The sequence below is a fragment of the Panicum hallii genome, chromosome 3 (assembly GCF_002211085.1).
Source record: "Panicum hallii strain FIL2 chromosome 3, PHallii_v3.1, whole genome shotgun sequence".
Lineage (NCBI taxonomy): Eukaryota > Viridiplantae > Streptophyta > Magnoliopsida > Poales > Poaceae > Panicum > Panicum hallii.
Window position 1 is genome coordinate 60,543,375 of NC_038044.1, and position 14,901 is coordinate 60,558,275.

General features: G+C 55.8%; 1 pseudogene; it reads right to left on the minus strand.

Moving 5' to 3' along the window:
- Window positions 1–11,965: 11,965 nt before the first annotated feature.
- LOC112886476 lies at window positions 11,966–14,451 on the minus strand (annotated as a pseudogene).
- Between the last annotated feature and the right edge of the window lie 450 nt (window positions 14,452–14,901).

The following is a 14,901-nucleotide window of genomic DNA, read 5'->3' on the forward strand; positions in this document are numbered from 1 at the left end:
TCCACCGGCGAGCTCGATGGCATCGTTCAGATTCATCAGATCAGTTCCCTCTCAGGGCACGACGTTCGTTTTTGGTTCATGGGTCTGCATCGCAGATGGTGCGGGCAGTTTCCGGCGATTCCTCGTCGACATGAAGCCAAAGACCTCCGCTGCGGATCTCCGCAGCGACCTCGACAAGTTCGTCGACGACCTCGACAACTTGCCGCTTCACGCTGCCGCAGCACAGATCGGGATGGAGTCTGCTCCAGCCTCGACTTCTTCTGGTGTTGCGACAACTCCCCCTGGTTTGGATTCGTTCCAATCTAGGGACCTGCATAACCGATCTCAACTCGGCTTGTGCGATGAGGCCACTAATCTTCAGGAGGCCCACGCTTCTGGGTCCTTCTCCGTGTTCGAGAAGGACCTGGACTTGTTACTCCAGATCGGAAAGCTTGAGGCCACCGCGTGTCGGGAGGCTTCGGGTTGTTCCGGTACCGGTGATCTGGTGGTCACCTCCTTGCCGGAGGGGCACGTGGTGCACTGGAGGGGCGTGACGCTCCCCAAACTACTCGAGGCAGAGGGTCGACTCGTGGCTCACCTCGAGCCCTTGCCTTTTCAAGAAGGCAGGCCGCTGGCCACCGAGGCTGAGGGGTCGACTGAACTAGTCGACGAAAGTTCTCATGAGCTTTCCTCCCGCCAGGTGCTGATGGCCGAAGAAGGCGAGGACGATGGGGATTTTCCCATCGACAACCTTGAAGCGATCTCCGAGGATGAGATCACGGCCAACGTCAGTGACGAGAATGATGCCGATCGTGAGGCGCGGAGGGCCAGAAACAGGGCCCGCACAATCCGGCGGAGAAGGGCCAACGAGCGTAGGCGATCTATGCATCGCGAGCTTGATCCTGAGTTCGCCGCCGTCAGCGAACGGGGTTTTCGGACTCCGGTGGCCAACATCGCCAGGGTTACGGCCATCCTCGAGCGCAGCCATGATCCGGAGGTACGTCAGGCACTCCTCTACGTGCAGAGGGCTTGGATCCAGTTGGATCAACACAACCCGGCGCCTAGCATCAGGGAGGAGCGCGTGGGTGAGAGTCGAAGTCAGGCTCACAGCCGGACGGCTGGCGGTCGTCCTCGACGTCAACCCAGCAACGACAACGCTTGCGGGAGCCAGACCCCTGGCGGGAGGCAGCAGCCACCGCAAGGGGGTCAGCCACGGCAAGCCCATCATCGACTTCCTCCGGAGGATCTGCGCCAGCACATCAATGAAGGCCGCGATGCGCGCACCGTGATTTCTTCTAGGCGCAAGACCCGTGAAGAAGTCAAAAATGAAGGTACTGACTGTAGCGATCGATTTCCTGCTTTCTCTGCACGTTTCAGCAGCTACAAGTACCCAGAAGGTTTCAAACCTGTCGGCATCACCAAGTACGACGGCAAGCAGGCTCCTCAGCAATGGCTCCGTTGTTACTCCACGGTTATCGAGGTAGCAGGGGGCTCAAACGTTACCAAAGTCGTCTATTTCCCGATGGCTTTGGATCCTGCGCCGCTCACTTGGCTGGAGAGCCTCGGCAGCAACTCCATCGACTCCTGGGAACGGCTTAAGAAGGTCTTCATCGACAATTTCCAGGGAGCGATTGCTCGTGCAGGTACTCGACATGATCTTGCCCAGTGCAAGCAAGAACGCAACGAGCTCCTGCGATCCTACACGCGTCGCTTCTTCGACGTTCGCGCCACCATCGCGAACATCTCAGAAGAAGACATCATCGACTGTTTCTACAACGGCATCACCGACCCCGGCATCTACAGGGATTTCGGGCGGAACAGGCCAAAGACCGTTGCGGGCCTTCGTGACATGATGCACGATTGGTCCGAACAGGAGGAGAAGATGCGGGAGCGGTTCCCGCGGCGTCAAGATAACAATCTGCGGCGCCCAAACGACAACCGCAACGACTCAAGCCAGCGGGACTTTTCGGGTTCACTCCAAAAACGAAAGCCAGATAATGTTATCGCGGCTATCGATCGTCCTTCGCGGGGCAAGAAGTCGACGACGCAGGAGGAATTTGAGAAACTCCTGCAGAAGAAGTGCCCATGGCATCCGGGCGCCAGCCATGCCGCCATTGACTGCTACCACCTTCGGAGGACGTTCAGCAACACCGGTGGTGGAAAGAAGAATAAGAAGCCTGCTGACAAAGAACCCGAGGACGACAACCACGACGACCAGGGGCGCAATCCGAAGTTTCAGGATGCCTCGAAGGTCGTCAACGTTATCTTCGGAGGAGATGAGGATTTCGGTTCCAGGCGGGACCAGAAGCTGCTTCTTCGGGAGATCTTGTCCATTGAGCCGGCGGTACCACGACCACTCCGTTGGTCGGAGGTCCCCATCTCGTTCTCTCGCGACGATCAGTGGACGAGCTTTTCGGAGCCCGGTAAATTCCCCTTGGTCCTGGACCCCGTGGTGGCGGAGGTCAAGCTTACCAAGGTCCTCATCGACGGCGGAAGCGGGCTCAATCTCATCTTTGTCAACACTCTGAAGAAAATGGGCCTGGACTTCAAGGACATGCTGGTTCCCAGCAAGTCCCCCTTTTACGGCATCGTCCCAGGTAACGCGGCGCATCCGCTTGGTACGGTGGTCCTCCCAGTCACCTTTGGCACGCGGGAGAACTATCGTACCGAGTTTATCAAGTTCGAGGTGGCTACCTTCGACTCTTCTTACCATGCAATACTGGGTCGTCCGGCACTTGCCAAGTTCATGGCAGTGCCGCATTATGTCTATCTGCTTCTTAAAATGCCAGGACTTGGTGGAGTACTTACCCTCCGAGGCGACCTGAAGAAGTCGTACGATTGCAATCAGGAGGCGATCCAGTACGCTTTGACTACTCGTGTGCCAGATGCTTCGGGAGAAGTACTCGCGGCCGCGCAGCAACTTGCCCAGTCCGGGCTGGAGATCCCCTCCAAGAAGGCCAGCAAGTCGAGTATCCAGTCGACTGATGACGTGGCCCTCAAGACGATCCAGCTCCAGGAGGGAGATCCATCTAAGACCGCTGTCATCGGCGCGGGCTTAGGTGATAAATAGGAACTCGCGCTCGTCAACTTCCTTCGGGCTAACCGAGACATATTCGCATGGAAACTAGCGGATATGCCAGGGGTGCCCAGGGAGTTGATCGAGCACGCCTTGAATGTACACCCGACGGCTACGCCCAAGAAGCAACGGCTGCGGAGGTTTGCCCACGACAAGCGTGAGGCCATTAAACGGGAGATTGCTAAACTTCTCGCGGCTGGATTCATTAAAGAAGTAATCCATCCAGAGTGGGTAGCGAATCCCGTTCTTGTAAAGAAAAAGAATAATGAATGGAGAATGTGTGTCGACTACACTGATCTCAACAAGCATTGCCCAAAAGATCATTTTGGGCTGCCGCGCATCGACCAAGTTGTCGACTCAACGGCCGGCTGTGTCCTTCTTTGTTTTCTTGATTGTTACTCAGGATATCACCAGATCGCGCTCAAGGAGGAGGATCAAATCAAGACTGCTTTCATCACCCCGTACGGGACTTACGCTTACAAAACAATGTCCTTCGGGTTGAAGAATGCAGGAGCAACATATCAACGCGCAATCCAGATGTGTTTCGCGGATCAGCTGCACCGGAACGTCGAGGCCTACGTGGATGACGTGGTCATCAAGACCAGACTTGATCACAGATCTGGAAGAAACATTTAGCAGTCTACGCAGATATCGGTGGAAACTCAATCCCACCAAATGCGTTTTTGGAGTACCTTCAGGGAAATTGCTCGGGTTCATCGTCAGCAACCGGGGCATCGAAGCCAACCCTGTAAAGATCACGGCCATCACTGATATGGAGGCTCCGGCCACAGTCAAGGATGTGCAGAAACTGACAGGTTGTATGGCGGCCTTGAACAGGTTCATCTCCCGACTCGGGGAGAGAGGACTACCTTTCTTCAAGCTCCTAAAACGCCAAGACAAATTCCAATGGACGGAGGAGGCCGAGCGGGCCCTACAAGACTTAAAAATTCACCTCCAGTCGCCTCCGATCCTTACCGCTCCGCTACCGGAAGAGGACCTACTACTCTACATTGCGGCAACAACCCATGTTGTCAGCAGCGCTATTGTGGTCGAGCGAGGCGAAGAAGGCCATGCGTTTGGAGTGCAGAGGCCCATCTACTTCGTCAGCGAGGTCCTCTCCGAGTCAAAGGTACGGTACCCAGCTGTTCAAAAGCTCTTATATACAATTCTAATCACATCAAGGAAGTTGCGCCATTACTTCAATGAGTACAAGGTCACTGTGATTACGGATTTCCCGCTGGCGGATATTCTTCATAATCAAGACGCCACGGGATGCATATCTAAGTGGGCAGTGGAACTGGGGGCTTTGTCAATCGACTTCAAGCCACGCACTGCAATCAAGTCACAGGCTCTAGTCGACTTCATGGCTGAATGGAGGGAGAATCAAGTCCCAACCCCTGTGGACAAGCCAGAGCACTGGACCATGTATTTTGATGGGTCCCTCAAGCTCGACGGCGGGGGCGCTGGTGTCTTGCTTATCTCCCCACGAGGCGAACAATTAAAGTACGTCCTTCAGATCCTATGGAAGGTATCCAATAATGAAGCCGAGTATGAAGCCTTGCTTCACGGGCTTCGTTTGGCGATATCGCTAGGGATCAAACGATTACTTGTGTATGGCGATTCTCTTCTTGTTGTTCAGCAGGTTAACAAGGAATGAGACTGCAACAAGGAGACAATGGAGGCATACGTTTAGGAAGTACGCAAGCTGGAAAGCAAGTTCTCCGGCTTGGAGGTCCACCATGTGCTACGAGAGCACAACGTTGGTGCGGATATCCTGTCCAAACTGGGGTCAACACGCGCTCAAGTCCCGCCGGGAGTCTTCGTCCAGGAGCTCGCTCAGCCATCCATCAAGCCTTCTCCGCAGGCAACCATCGACTCGGGTTCTCAACAACCCGATCGAGAGGTTCTGATGCTGGGGGAGGATTGGCGAGCGGCTTTTATCGACTTCATTCAAGACCAACGGCTACCAGCGGGCATTGACGCCAAAAGTGCAGAAGCGGCACGCGTCTTGCGAAGGAGCAAGGGCTTCGTCCTGGTCAAAGGCAAGCTCTACAGGCGTGGCGCTCGGTCAGGAGTTCTCATGAAGTGCGTCACGAAGGAAGACGGTTACGACATACTGCGGGAGATTCACGAAGGCGTCTGCGGCAACCATGCGGCTTCAAGAACGCTGGTTGGGAAGGCGTACAGGGCTGGTTTCTGGTGGCCCACCGCAGTCACCGATGCGGAGGATCTCGTGCGCAGGTGCCAAAATTGTCAATTCTTCGGCAAACAGATGCATGTTCCGGCCCATAGCCTCATCACTATACCACCATCTTGGCCGTTTGCCTGTTGGAGTCTCGACATGATCGGGCCCTTCACGATAGCGCCAGGCGGTTTTACCCATGTGCTGGTGGCTATCGACAAGTTTACAAAGTGGATCGAGTACAAGCCAATCGCCAAGCTGACGCCAGATCGGGTTGTTGATTTCATCTCGGATATTTTGCACCGTTTCGGCTTCCCCAACACCATCATCACGGACTTGGGGTCAAATTTCACGGCCAACCAGTTCTGGGAATTTTGCGAGAATGCTTGCATCGAAGTTAAATATGTCTCAGTCGCACACCCGCGAGCCAATGGACAAGTCGAGCAGGCGAACGGCTTGATAATCGACGGTCTCAAGAAGCGACTATATGATGAGAACAGCAAGAAGGGAGGCAAATGGGTACACGAGCTACCGCATGTCGTCTGGGGGCTTCGGACTCAGCCGTCCAAAGCCACAGGCCAAACACCTTTCTTCCTTGTATATGGATCCGAAGCCATTCTACCAGCCGATATTATGTGGAAGTCCCCAAGGGTCGAAATGTACAATGAAGGCGAGGCGGACGAAGCGCGGCAGTTAGAGCTCGACTCTGTGGAAGAAGCTCGTTGCACCGCTCTTGTCCAGTCAGCCCGGTACCTGCAGGGGATCCGCCGATACCACGATCGCAACGTCAAGGAGCGGTCATTCAATGCTGGCGAATTGGTCTTACGTTGTATCCAGGACGAATCTGGCCTACACAAGCTCAACTCAAGGTGGGAAGGCCCGTTCATCGTTAAGCAGGTCACACGGCCAGGGTCGTATCGACTACAGTGCCCCGACGGCCAGGACATCCCAAATTCCTGGAACGTCCAACACCTGCGCAAGTTCTACCCATAAGCAAATGCCCGGTGATATCCGAATTCCCCGGGGGCTTGGAAGATCTCCTTTCCCCGATTCATATTGGAGGCTACGAGCCACAATATTCGGGTTGAACATTCCTTCTCCGGCGCCAACAGCCACGGCCACGGGCGAAACACTCGTGTAAACTGGGCACTCGTCGTGAGTAAAGTTATGACTACATTCACAACTTATCGACTTTATTTTTTGTCGAAACATCCGCTTTGGCTAAAACTTCTCGATATATCGAGTTCCGCCGCGACCTTGGGTGGTCGCACGCGACCGAAGTCGCACTTTGTCCAACTCAGTTGATCCGCTCGACTGGCTAAAAAACAGCACGTTGGAAAGGCCCGCATAAAGAGCCACCTCGACTACATCCTGAGTGGCTGCACTCAGTACAGTCATGTTTTTGCCAAAAGAATGGCCAAAATGCGGCAACGACCGCACCTGCTCCTAACAAGCTGGATCCGTCCGTCCGGGTCCTACTCAGCTTACGGAGCACGCTCATAAGCAGGAGCGATTTTCGACTACATTCAGAGTCGCCGCACTTGAGCTAGTCCTAATTTTTTGCCCTACGCATGGCAATTCCGCGACGATGCTCGCGTTCTTTCCTAACGAGTTTAGACCCACAAGATCGGGTCGTTGAGAACTCGTTGGACGAGTTCCTACACGGAGCTATGGCTACCTTCAGGGTCGTTGCACCCAGGGTAGTGTCTACTACTTACGCCTTGTAAGCCTGATATCAACTCAGCACAGGCATATACGCGAGTAGAGACATCAAAATAACCATATATACAAAGACGCGAGAACTTGTTTCATACAACCTAATCCTGCAGTACATTGTGTACAATTTGTTCTGCTGCAGGTTGGGCCTCTCGCAGGTACTCCTCGAACCGCTCGTCTGTGCAGTCCGCCGCCATCCCTTGCGCAAAGATGCTCAGCTGCGCGTTCGGCACGAAGGACTTCACATAGGCGAGGGCGTTACTCACGCACGCAACTGGAGCTTCGGCTAGAAACTTAAGCATCTTCTTCGGGGCCTCGCAGAGTCGCTCCAGCAGGGGCCGAGAGCCTGCTTCGCCTTCTTCCGGCGGATCCACCATGTCCACCAGCTCCTGGGCGGCCCCTCGGAGGTCCTCCAGCTCCTTGCGCTGCTGCTCGTCCTTCTCGCCCAGCGCTTTAACTTGCCGAAGGCAGTCGACGAACTGACGTTCAGTATCGCCGATCACCTTCTGCAGCTTTTCGACTTCATCTGTACGACGATACAGCATATTCTTCACGTCAGTAAGCAGCTCCTCTTTGTATTTCGTTATTTTCCTAAGCTCTGCGGCAAGGGTACTTCAACATCTAAGGAGACTCGCTAAGGGAAAAAGTACTCGAGGAAAGCGAGAGCTTACCTTGGTGCGCCTTTTTCTCTGCCTTGAGCTGCTCCTGGTACTCCGCTTGTTGCTCCTTGAGCTGTTGCTGGAGCTCGGAGTTGGCCTTCTCCATGTTTTTCAGGTCATTCTTGAGCAGCCAGGTCTCTCGAGTCCTTTCCTTCTTCAGTATATCAAGCTCGCGCTGCATATAGCAATTCTTCGTCTTCTCCTCGGAGATGCGCTTGTGCAAGGCACCTAACTCCCGCGCGTCACTCACAACCGCGCGGAGTTTGTCCGACTTCTTCTGGGATTTGGTGATCACATGCTGCGCCAAAGGAAGAGAATGAGTCCTAAACAACTCATCAACGCGCGCGCCCGGAACATTACCCGAGTATTACCATGGAGAAGTCGTACAACTCCTTGAAGGTGCTCTTGAAGGTCTTCACATTCTCGGCCGTCAGCAGAAGATCATCCACCAGGTCGGTGGTGATGATGTCCTGGTGCCCTGGCCCGGCCCTCAGCACCTCACGGGGACTCCCTGAGGGCCCGGCAGCTTCTCCGGACGGCGGCAGCTGAACACCTGCAGGCATACGAAGTGGTCAACACGTTACTCCCAGACCCCGGCAGCCAGTCGCGGGCGGGTAAGCGCATACCTGTGCCATCAGTACGAGCGGCATCAGAGGCCTCGACTTGTTCCCCGCCACTGGGTCCGGCTCCCTCTTGTCGGGGCTCGGGAGGCGGCAAGTCAGGCAGCGCCGCATCCGCTTCAGGGGTCACCTCTGCGGCTATCGTTCTCTCAGGCGCCGGGGCCTCGGGGGCTGCAGCAGTCGAGGCAGGCGCCGCAGCTGTGCCTGGTTCCAGCTGGAGTTGCACGGCGCTCGCAGCCCTGGTGACACCGACAACATTGTTATCAATGTGGGCATGAGTAGGACCTTCAACTGATCAAAAGAAAACTTACAGTGTCGACTTCTTCTGGGCAGCCTTCTTCACCCGCCAGGCCCGTCGGGGAACGCCTGTTGCTGATGGCGAGGCCTGGTCAGCCGATGGAAGGGTCCCCACCACGGCGATTGTCACCGCCGCGGCGGCTGAGGGAGCTGCCTCCATCCCCTCGGGTTCAGCCCCGGGCGGCAGAGCAGGAAGACTGCAAGGGGACGCTGTCAGTACTCGGCATCGGGGAAACTTTGCAACGGAATAAATCAGCAATCTCGCACCTGGAGGACTCGACTTCTTGGGCCTTGCGTTTGCGCACCTGGCGCTGGCCCTTCGGCACCGGCGGCAGAGCGCCGGTCAACTCCACGCTCTGGTCGGAGGAGTTGTCCCGGCGCAGCTCCCCTCCGGTCCCCTCGCTCGCCTGCGAGCCCGCGCATTCGGTGGATTCGCTGCTGCCCTGAACCGCAGCGAGGCGCGTTGTCTTGGTGGCAACGGCGGCAGCAGGGCGCGGGCCTCCTTCGGCTTCTTCCCCCGCCTGCGGGCTCACGCATTCAGTGGAATCGTTGCGGCTCTGCGCCGCAGCAAGGCGAGCCTTTTTGGCGGCCGTGACCGCAGAAGGGAGGAGGTGATACGCCCGGGGGAGGTCCGGCTGCGGCGGGTAGCTGCAGTACAGCTCCGAGTGCCCCTGCAGGAGGTTTTACAGCTTAGTACCGGTGCAGTAGCAGAATTCTTCAGTGAAAGAAGTCGAATACTCACCGGCGGGGGCGGATTTTGCGCGGAGTACAAGGAGGGCACGTACGGCACGGTGTTCACGTCCAGCAGCACCCGCTGAACCCGCTGGAGCACGACTTCGTCTGGCACCTCCTCTGTGCACATGCGAGAAGGGTCAGCGGGGCCGGTGTACTCGAAGCCCAGATTACATCGCTGTTGGATGGGTTGGACGCGGCGCTTGTAAAACGAGAACATGACGGAGGCGCCGGTCACTCCCTCCTTCTTCTGGGCTTCGATGGCCTCCAGCAGCTCGTTGACTTGAATCATGTCCATGCCGCGGGGTGCAAGGAACCATTCCCCCCTCACCACCGGTGGTTTGTTCGACTTCATCGGAAGTTGTGGGGCATGATTCTCAATATAAAACCACTGGTTTTTCCATCCAGGAAGGTTTGAGGGGAATTTGTATGAAAGGTATTTCTCGCCGGTCTGTTGCCGCAGTTGGATGCCGGCGCCCCCTATTACGGCAAGCTTGTTCGTGGTTGGCTGGGGCTTAACGCGGAAAAAATAGCGGAATAGATCCCAGTGGGGTTCGATTCCGAGGAATGCTTCGCAGAAATGGATGAAAATGGAAATATGGCAAATGGAGTTAGGGTTGAGGTGATGGAGCTCAAGCCCGTAATAATAAAGCAGGCCGCGAAAGAAGGAACAAGAAGGGAGGGCCAATCCCCGTTCGGCAAAATGGAAGAATGTGACGATTTCGTCGACATTCTCCATGGGGAAAGGTTCACGGAAAGAGGGGCGCCAGTTAACAAGGTTTTTCTCCTGCAGCAACCCCTCGGAAACCAGCTTGTTTAGATTGTTAAGGGAGCACTTACTGTGTGTCCATTCTTCGGTTGATGGTTCCGCCGCTTTCTTCTTCCCCTCGATCTCCGACTTCTTCGGTGCCATCTCCGATGCGCTAGCCACGAGATGCTCGGGGGCTGCGGGGGGAGGGGCGGGGAGGTTGGAGCAGGGAGATCCCTTTGGAGGGTTTGGCGGCGGCGCTTGGCTCAGATTGGGGTTTTTGGCGGTTTTTGGTGGAATGCGGACTGAAAGCACAATTTTCCCTCCTATCGCCGCGGGGTTAAGTAACCAGCGGGATGGGGAAAAGTTACTGTTCTGAAGTTCAAGAGTCGTTTTGTGGAATATTCCGAAGGTGAGAGGTCGTTTGGTGGTCTGATCGGATTAAACGTTTGATTAATCATTTTTTCAGGGCTAATTAGCCCGAAAAAAGGGGTTTTTTGAATCTTTGGTCTAATCACATCATTTGTATCATCACTTTGGTCTTCCATTAAAGTGTCATCGTCTAGCCTGTATGCCACGATTTTTGGACCCTTATCTCCAATTTTGTGGGATTTGGATTCAAGGCTCGGGGGCTGCGGGGTACGTGGCATCGACTACTTATTTTTTCAAATTTCTTTGAAGGATAGGTGGGATCACAGCTAAATGGGACCCTCAGCCTGATTCTCCGATTCAACCTAAGGCTCGGGGGCTACTCCATATGGAGTGCGATTTTTCAAATCGCACACCATAGCAGAAATAAAATTCGGGGCATGAGCACCTCATAGCTTCGATGCAGCCAAGGAAGTACTCGAAGAAGGACTTCAAGACGAAGCTTCAGAAGAAGTCGAAGACTACTTCGAAAGTACTCGATAAGCCTGCAGTACTCAGCTACGAAGAGCTCGGGGGCTTGTCAGACCCGGGGCTACCGGGCTAGGCATGTAGCGTAGTCTAAAGAGGTTTAAGAGATTAAGTTCGTCTTATCTCTTATTCATTTTGTTTATCTATTATTTATCCCGTTTAAATAGGAGATAGAGCTAACCAACACGGGAGGGATCTACTCGAGATATGTTCTGGTATGATCCCTCAGCGAAAGTTGGTTAGCACCTTTGTAACCCTGGCCTCTCGGATATATAAGGGAGGTCAGGGACCCCCCTCAAAACAGAAGATCATTAGGTCATTCTGCACCAAAGGCAATACAAGCCATACAGGACGTAGGGTGTTACGCTCCGTGCGGCCCGAACCTGTCTAAGTCTTGTGTTCCTTGCACCTTCGAGTTCCTGATCTCGGCGTCTCCTCACCCAAAACTTACCACCTTGGGTATATCCCTCGGTGGGCAGCCGGTTAAACACCGACATGATGTACAATTAAACTGTGCAATTAGTTAGTTTTTTTACATACATTTACTGCTCCATGCATGTGTTCCAAAATTGATGTGATGGAGAGAGAGTGTAAAAAGTTGAAATTTGGAGGTGATCTAAACAAGGTCTGAATCTGATACTAGGCACTATAGTTCAATATCTTGATATGCAGTTCCACCTACCGAATCAAATTTAGAATTTTGATATGCAGGACCGAGGAGTTTCTCGAAACATATATATATGCTGGGGCCCGTTTAGATTGCAAATTTTTTGCAACAGTCGAACTGTAGCGCTTTCGTTTGTATTTCACAAATTTTATCTAATCATGGACTAACTAGGCTCAAAAGATTCGTCTCGTGATGTATAATTAAACTGTGCAATTACTTATTTTTTTTACATACATTTGCTGCTCCATGCATGTGTCCCAAAATTAATGTGATGGAGAGAGAGTGTAAAAAGTTGGAATTTGAAGGTGATCTAAACAAGGCCGTGGTCTCCTAGTCAAAAAGAAGCTTCTGCACTTCATCATGGACATATGTTCGGTAGAGACATATATACTAGTCACAAATTATTGGCATGGCTACTCACCAATCTAGTTGAATTTTGACGCAACCATATGCCAAAACTTCTTTGATTTGCAAAATTTTGCAAGCCAAGGTTCATCCCACAGAGCGAAAATAGTTTAAATTTGATTTAGCTAGACCACATCTCTTTGACTCTTCAGCCCAAAAAATTGAACGGCCTTTCTCTACAAGAGGCTACTACTACTGTCACTCCGCCGTTTACCGTTACCGAGTGCAGTAAAAAAAAACAATAGACCTCACAGATATATATAAACAGGCACCCGGACTCACTTCGTTTGACTAAGCCACCTCGCTGACAAGCGGGCCCAGGGGTGACGACTCGTCACATGCTGACGTAGGTTGACCGCATGGACAGCGGCGAGAACGGGAACGTCGCCGCCGATGTCTGGGTCCCGGCGTCCCACCCGCCGCCCGCCGCGGCGGCGCGCTCGAACGACGACGACGGGTACGAGTGCACGAAGTCGTCGAACCCCACCTCGCCCGAGCACGCCGGCGGAAGCTGCGGCGGGGGCGGCGGCTCGGGAACCTCCCCTGCCTCCCCGCCGTCCAGGTACCTCGCCACCTCCCGCATCGTGGGCCGCATCGCCGGCGACGGATGCGAGCACCAGAGCCCCACCTTCACCGCCGCGGCCACCTCCGCGGCGTCGTACGCGCCGCCCAGCCGGGGTCCACCACCTTCTCCACCTCCCCCGCCGTGTACCGCTCCCACGCCCACTCCGCGAGCACCAGCTCCTCGGGCGGTGCGCGGGGCTCGATGGGGCGCCGCCCGGCCACCACCTCCAGCACCAGCGCGCCGAACGCGAACACGTCGATGGCCGTCGTCGCCTTCCCCGTCCGCGTCAGCTCGGGCGCCAGGTACCCCAGCGTGCCGACCACGCGCGTCGTGCTCGGGTTGGCCCCGCGCTCGTGGAGCTTGGCCAGCCCGAAGTCGCCGAGCCGCGCCGACATGTCGGCGTCCAGGAGCACGTTGCTGGCCTTCACGTCGCGGTGGAGGACCACGCTCTCCCACCCCTCGTGCAGGTACAGCAGCGCCGACGCCACGTCGCGGAGGATGCGGTGCCGGACGGGCCACGTCAGCCGCGACCCCTTGAGGTGGTCGCCGCCGAAGAGGTGCCGGTCCAGGCTGCCGTTGGGCATGTAGTCGTACACCAGGAGGAGGTCGCCGCGGCGGCGGCACCAGCCCTGGAGCTGGACCAGGTTGCGGTGGCGGAGGCGGCCGATGGACGCGATCTCCGCCACGAACTCGCGGAGGCCCTGCCGGGACTCGTGGTTCACGCGCTTCACGGCCACGGCCTCGCCGGACCCCGGGAGCACGCCGCGGTACACCTTGCCGAACCCGCCGGAGCCGAGGAGCTCGCGCTCGCCGAACCCGCGCGTCGCGCGCCGGAGCTCGGCGTACTTGAACCGGTGCGGGCCGTAGTCCAGCTCCCACAGCTCGATGATGTCGCGGTTCTTGTACCGGTAGGCCCCGTACGCGCCGGCGGCGGCGAGCACCACCAGCGCCACGAACGCCGAGAACGCTACGGCCAGGATGAGCGACGTCCGGTTCTTGCCGCTCTTGGTCCGCGGCAGCGTCGGCAGCGACGAGATGTCCAGCTTTGGCGCGGCGCCGCCGCCGAGCCGGAAGCTCCAGCCCCTGACGTAGTGCGAGCTCGCGAGGAGCCCCGTGGACGCCGAGAATCCGACGTACATCTGCTCCCGGAAGACCCCGGACAGGTCGACGGGGAACGAGATGAGCGGCTTCGCCGGCTTGACCCCCGACGTGCCGTTCGCGATCGAGACATTCAGCAGCCTGGCGGCGCCGTCGTAGTCGACCCACGCGACGGTGTCCCCGGCCTTGAGGTTGACGGGGTCCGCGGAGGCGGACATGCTGGAGACGAGGCTGTTGAGGTCTACGCCGACGTGGTTGCCGTTGATGTCCCCGAAATCGAAGTCCTGCACGGTGTCGAACTCGATGGCGCACACGTGGTTGGTGGCGTTCCCGTCGTCGGCGGCGCTGAAGAGGCCGAGGTACTGGCTGGGCAGCGAGCCGGGGAGGCGCGGGTCGGGCGTGATGACGAACGCGTACCCGTGCCCGCCCAGCTGTGCGAACTCCGGCACCACCGTGACCACGAACTCCGTGGAGAAGGACACGGCGGTGCCGTTGCGGTCGAGGAAGCGGAGCGGGGTCGGGTAGAAGGCGTGGCCGAGGAGCCGGGACGTCTCGTTGGTGAGGCGGGACGACTCGTTGGTGAGGCGAAGGATGCCGTCGGGCCAGACCTCCGCGATGCCGTTGAGGGTCAGGTTCGGGTTCCCCCCGCCGCCGGCGAAGCCTTTGTAGGTGAATTCTTGGGAGGCGGCGAGGCTGGCCAGGAGGAAGAGGAGCAGCAGGAAGAAGAGGATGGGAGGCTTGGGCTTCGAGCTCGACATCGCAGTGACCCAGTGGAGACACAAGGTGGCGTGGGTGGTTGGGAGGAATTTGACGGGGATGGAGATGAATGGGACTATGGAAGGGGAGGGGAGGTGATGGCTTTGTATTGTAGGGAGGAAGAAAGGGAGAGGAGTGGTGGCAGGCAGAGGTAGCGGCTTTGACGGTTTGGCCACCTCACTGTTGTTTAATATTAATTAATGGTAGCATATACAGCATTTATAGTACATGTAATTTTGTTTTTTTTCTAATATTTAATTGCCTGACTGAAATATTTCTGTTTATCTGAATTAGGTAGAGTTTTGTCTCATTATTTGAAATCCGCAAAGGAGATAAAGCTGGAGATGCTTCTATGTGGTACAACATCCAATACCACATCTAGTGCCATCATCAATAATGTGATATTTTCTCGACCCAATATATATAGCATCTAATCTATTGAAGGTAGCCAACCCATTTCGACCGTCAAAACCTTTTGTCACCTCACTAACAATCATATGTAGT